The 6,440-nt window shown below is 37.6% G+C and overlaps 1 protein-coding gene and 1 long non-coding RNA gene across 2 annotated transcripts in view; one reads left to right on the forward strand and one right to left on the reverse strand.

The window, feature by feature from the left end:
- The window catches only part of LOC116846434, a 50,933-nt gene that overhangs the window by 16,133 nt on the left and 28,360 nt on the right, over positions 1 to 6,440 (forward strand). The window lies entirely within an intron of this gene.
- LOC116846436 overlaps positions 5,357 to 6,440 on the reverse strand; it is a 6,122-nt gene continuing 5,038 nt past the window's right edge. Inside the window, exon 3 of the long non-coding RNA XR_004378491.1 lies at positions 5,357 to 6,278. This is a non-coding gene — a long non-coding RNA (uncharacterized LOC116846436). The remainder of the gene's footprint in view (positions 6,279 to 6,440) is intronic.

Genomic DNA, 6,440 nt, shown 5'->3' on the forward strand with positions numbered 1-6,440 from the left:
TAGCCGCAAAGAATTGTCGTTTTTCCGACGTGGAATTCAAATGCTGCCAGAAAAATGGGAAAAAGTAGTCTCCAGCGATGGGCAATACTTTAATTGACTTGTTTTTTTATTATTTTTTTTAAATAAAGGATTTATTTTCACAAAAAACAGCGAGAACTTATTCACACTCCCAATATCTTTTTCAGTTAAGATTATTAATTTCAGTTAAGATATTAAAATTATTAATGGTTTCAAGTTTTGCGGTATGTATATATATATATATATATATATATATATATATATATATACATACATAATATATATATTAAGTATTATATATTATATACATGTCTCAGACTTCCATGATGACCCTTTGTGAGAACGTAGAACGGATTGAAGTGAGCAAGAAAGTCTTGTGCCGTTTTGCGATACTCGCAATAGTTTTCGAGAAATTAATTATTTTGTCTCAGCTAATGAGAGCAGAACAAGCGACAGCCGAAAAAAAGATGTCTTCGGCCGGCGCGCGACCGTGATACACACGAATCGCGACTCGCTACGTTCTTCCGCCCATAGCTACGAGACAGCGAGGATTTGATACACTAACCCATGTACATGACATTCGTGTGCCGAATCGACGCCGAGTCTAAGAGTGTGTTGTCGCTTTGTTGTTTCATCTCTACATACACGTATGCAACGATACATTTTGATTCGGCACACGGATATATCATGCACATGTGTCAGTGTATCAAGCCTCACGCGCCGCGCTATTCGCATGTATCACGGTCGCGCGCCTGCTCTTTTGGCTGTCGCCTTCTCTGCTCTCATTAGCTGAGACAAAATAATTAATTTTTCGAAAACTATTGCGAATATCGCAAAACAGCACAGGACTCACCTCAATCCGTTCTACGTTCTCACAAAGGGTCATAATGAAGGTCTGAGACACCCTGTATATATAGAGTATCTGACTCGTACCGTATCAGAGCTAATATATAGCTAGAATAGGTCGGAATGAGTAATGAAATCGGTGTCTTTTTTTAAACAACCACATGAAATTTCGAGATATTAACAACGAAATATTTCTACCGAGCGGCAGCTCACTGGCCAATCAGCACACGCGCTGCGGTGAGACAAACGCTGCACGCGCTGTAGCATCGGTATGACTAGCTGGCCTAGCCCCCTAGCAACGAGGAAAACGAGTCAGACACCCTGTATATACAGTGTCCGAAACCTTTCTTGACACAAATCATAGGAAAGTAGAATGGATTAAACGGAACAGAAAAGTCAAATATCATTTTGCGAAATTCGCAATAGTTTTTCAGTAATTAATTATTTATTTGAGCAAATAAGCGCTCGAGCCTGCGCGCGACCGTGATATACGCGAATCGTGGCTTGCTGCGTCTCTCCGCCCATAGCTATGTCTCGCTGTGTCTCGTAGCCATAGTTACCATAGGTACGAGACACAGCGTAGCTATGGGCGGAGGGACGCAGCGAGCCACGATTCGCGTGTATCACGGTTGCGGCCCAAACACTTATTTGCTCAGACAAAATAATTAATTACTTGAAAACTATTGCAAATTTTGCAAAACTATTGCAAATTTCGCAATATTTGACTTTTCTATTCCGTTTAATCTGTTCTACTTTCCTACGATGTATATCAAAAAAAGTTTCGGACACTCTATACAGGGTGTTCCGCGTAAGACATACGAAAAGAAAAATATAAATAGAACGCATAAAAGTGAACAAAAATTGTATAGATCATTTTTCAAACAACTACGTAAAATTTCGAGTTATTAAATAAAATAGATGGACAAATCAGAATGCGCGATTCTGCAGGCGGAACATACGGCTCGCCGCGGTCGGCCGCGAAGAAAATGGACGAGCGCACATGTACACGGACGCACACACGGAGCTACCCATTTCCGTATGCCAAACGGCCCACCTCTCTGGCCTATAAGATAGGCCCGCGAGCAATCGTCCATTTTCTTCGCCGGCCGCGGCGAGCCGTATGTCCCGCCTGCTGTGTCGCCGCGTTCTGATATGCCCAACTATTTTAATTAATATCTCGAAATTTTATGTGGTTGTTTGAAAAATGGCCTATACAATTTTTATTCACTTTTATCTATTCTATTTATATTTTTCTTTTTGTACGTCTTATGCGGGTCACCTTGTATATAGGGTGTCTCACACTCTCTTCCTGGCATTTTGTGGGGACGTAGAATGGGTTGATGTGAACATAAAAGTCCTATATTTTCGTCCTATATTAAGTCCTATATCCTATATCGTTTTGCGATATTCGCAATAATTATCGAGATATTAATTGCAGAAAACTTGTAAATGATCATGCAGAATATGGTAAATGACTTATAGTAGCGACGACTGCCGTCATGTACTTATACTTTAGGTCAAATTGAACAAAAAAGTCCTCTACCATTTTCCAAATAATCACATAGATTTTTAATTATTAATTAAAGAAGGTTATTGTACGATTTTGCGTGACAATGCAATCATCTTCTTTAATTAATAATTAAAAATCTATGTGATTATTTGGAAAATGGTAGAGGACTTTTTTGTTCAATTTGACCTAAAGTATAAGTATATGACGGCAGTCGCTACTATAACTCATTTACCATATTCTACATAATTATTCACAAATTTTTTACAATTAATATCTCGATAATTATTGCAAATATCGCAAAACGGTATAGGACTTTTATGTTCACATCAACCCATTCTACGTCCCGCACAAAATGCCCGGAGGAAAGTGTGAGACACCCTGTGTATGTGTATATATATATAATACAGATTTTATATTAAAATTATTACAAAGATTAGTTATATGTATACCTACATTTTCCTTATGTAGTTTAACGATATAGAAATATAGTTTGATTACGTATAATATAGCCAGTAATAAATTAGTTATTTACATAAAATTTTTTATGTAAGTAAAAATTATTTTTATTTTGTATTTTTATTTTATATTTTCATTTTGTATTTTGATACCTATTTTAATTTGGCATACTAATGTTAAAAACGACCCCATAGTAATTTTATCTTTTTGTTGCATAATAGAGAATTTAATTAAGAATATTTAAGCCTCATGTTGCTATCAATTATAACTTTTTTAAGCGCGAAAATCGGAAATTCTCATTGCACTATAGTTTGTAAGTAATTAAAAATGAATTATTTACAAAATTGAATTAAGTTGCTCGTCACTCTTTCCTCTCTCTCTCTCTCTCTCTCTCTCTCTCTCCCCTTCTTCCTTTCCTTTTTTACTCCTTTTCTCTTCCCCCTTCCTCCTTTCTCTCTTTCTTTCTCTCTCTTCCTCATGTCTGTTGCAATTTAATTTTGTGATTTGTAAGTAATTCAAAATAAAAAATAGGATGGTACATATCATTCTTCACTTGGCAATGACGAAGTTCAATCAAGCAACAAACATCTGGTATTATTTTCACATGTTTACTGTCGCAGTTTTCGCATCTTTAGTTTTTTATCTACAGCTCGGTTCGCCAATTAGTCGCGTTTGTTTCTTTCGATCGCGTTATTTCTAGCGAGGGCTGTTTTCATCACGCTCGTTCACTGGTGTTTCTTACTGTCAATCGACCTGTACGCCTTGATAGAGCACCTTTACGCACGATTTTGCGACACGACAGCGCCGGGAGCGCGCGTGCATCTCAAAGTAAAACCGGCTGCTGTAAGCGGCAGCTTCGTGTTGCACCTACACGATATCGCAGCTAAGCGCGACTAAATGAATTCAGACGGTTATAGCTACTGGATACGTAGATTACGCCGAAGGTAATCTTGATCGTATTCTGCAGGAAAAGGCAGCCTTCGACTCTATCCTTTTTTTCTCTGATTTCCTCTCCTCCCCTTCGTTATCGTCGTACTAACCCTCCGGGCTCGTCACTCCTTCCTCTCTCTCTCTCTCTCTTTCCCTTCTTCTTTTCCTCTTTTACTCCTTCTCTCTTTCCCCTCCCCTCTCTCTCTCTTTCTTTCTCTCTCTTTCTCATTTCTGTTGCAACCGTAACAGCGAACGGAGGAAGCGACCGATTAAGTTTTTGTTTGCCTGAGAATTAGAGGTCGAGCGAAGCTGATGTTGAGACGTGGAGAGAAAGAGAGAGGCAAAAGAATGAGGAAACGAGAGAGAGGGAGAGAGACGATCAGCAGCCGAAGAAGAGCAACGTACGTACGAACCGTGGAGCTATCGAATAGGCTCGATTCGAATCGCGTCGCTCGCTCTTGATTTTCCCTTCCCTTCCTCTCTCTTTCTCTATAATGCTAAGCGTGATCGTCACGGATCCGGAGAGTCCTCCTCGCTTCACGAGGCACGAGCCTTTGTCTTCTTTCCCACGGCGCGTCTTCTTTTCGCTTTCCGTCAGTTTACGATGCATCAAAAAAGGAATCTCGTTGATGCACCGTTACATCTAAATCACGTACTCGTTAGTACGACAAAATAGACGAACTAAATCGTGTAATCATCTTCTACGAAGCTGGTGATGCTGATGGGTCTTATGATATGTACATCACGCAGATTGACGATTATGAATAACTGCCTTCTTTTCGCATTTCCAGAAAGAGAACGCATTTTATTTCCAGATGAATTTTTTACCCACTTATTAAACAGATTTGCTGAAAATATTAATTGTTAAAATGCACAAAAAGTAGCAATATGCTCAACATACAAATTAAATCTTGAATCTTTCAAAAAATAGGAAAAAGGGCAATTCGAATTCAAGCACAGGACTAATAGTGCTATATACCATATGGGTAAAAACCTTCCTTGTGTTAGGAAATTATGTAATATTGAACATGAATAATCAATATAAAACAATCATATGTTTCGGCTCAACCATGAACCCTCTTCAGTGATAATAAAACTCAAGGTTTACGACACGAACGCATTACAATTAGTAAAAGACCAGCTTGAATCTTTCCTTCCGTTTCTCCCGTCTGCAATATTTGTGCAAATGTAAGATCTTCTTTCAGTAAATTGCCCAGATGCAGCAGAATGCACCAGGCTAGGAAAATGCTTTCCTAGAAAGCATATAAGAGGAGATTCAAGGCTAGGACGGCCAACTTCCATAAATCTATGAGTGAGAGTCTATTTCTGTACGTAAATCTGTTGTTTTGCGTCTGTCTACATTCTCGACATATTCTGTTGCAACATAATATTGTTGTTTATTCCCTTTGTTTTACATTATATAATATAAATGTAAAAACAAATATAAATACAAATAAAAATAAATATAAATAAATAAATATAAATAACTATAAATAAATATAAATAAATATAAATACAAATAGCCATGTTAATCATGAGTAATTATAATTAATTATAATTGATATAAAAGTGTACACTTTAAGTATACATTATACTATAATAAGACTATAGTATATAAATAATCATTCAACTGTACCGCCGAAATTATTGTAATCATGAAATCACAGACTCGGAAACTCGCCAATAGAAAATATTTACCTTTCCAGTCGGAATCGTAAATGATCCCATAATAGCTCCCTTGAAGAGGTCAACATCACATGGACACGATCCAGTTCTAAACTGCATAACTTACATCGCTTACAGAACGACTTGCGAAATAATAATACGTTCTTATGTGGATGACTTTCCTTGACATGCTTTCACGGTCCAACCAACGTTTGTGAAAGGTCTAATTTATACATTGATATCGGTAATTAAAAATAATTGTTCACAAAATAAATATTATGTTCTCGATATCAACAGGAGACTGGAATTTATTTTCAGATCTCACACACAAAATTAATTTTTTTAATCTAATTCTTTTTGTATACGCAATTCTCTTTAATGTCGACCGATAGGTGAATATTAATTACGTTACGCGCTCGCAATGCAGTAATGCGAAGGAAACGTGTTTTCAGATGTCAGTATATATTCAGTAAATACCAAGGACCAGACTAATAAATCTTATTAATATTCAAGGCGATTAAGCGTATATAAAAAGATGCGAGCTCATATATCTTTTGCTATTACGCATACAACAACGCGGCTCTACATCGTGGTATATAAAAAAAGAAAAGCCATACTTATTTATGTAAAAACCGGACATATACGCATATGCCTCTCCTAGTTTTTCTCCAGTATACATACACCCTATCCAAATGGATGATGCAGCGCGTTCCTCGCACCGTCGCACAAAGGATTAGGTCTGTGCTGTCTTGATTCACCTGATTTTGCATCCTTCGCAATCGCACATCCACGTGTAATGCTGTAAGAAGCTTCCTTGAAGCTTTTGCGGCATGATGCAGCTGTACGCGGTACACTGGAAGATTAGAGGGAACAGTTACACCGACTGTTGTGAACTAATGTGCTTCAATAAGCATCAATAGTAGCGAAGTTTAACTAAGAAAAGCCATTGTCATCTCTCTCTCTCTCTCTCTCTCTCTCTCTCTCTCTCTCTCTCTCTCTCTCGCGGTGTATGTCT

The sequence above is a fragment of the Odontomachus brunneus genome, unplaced genomic scaffold (genome assembly GCF_010583005.1).
Source record: "Odontomachus brunneus isolate Ranch 3 - 2012 unplaced genomic scaffold, Obru_v1 Obru_scaffold_064, whole genome shotgun sequence".
Taxonomy (NCBI): Eukaryota; Metazoa; Arthropoda; class Insecta; order Hymenoptera; family Formicidae; genus Odontomachus; species Odontomachus brunneus.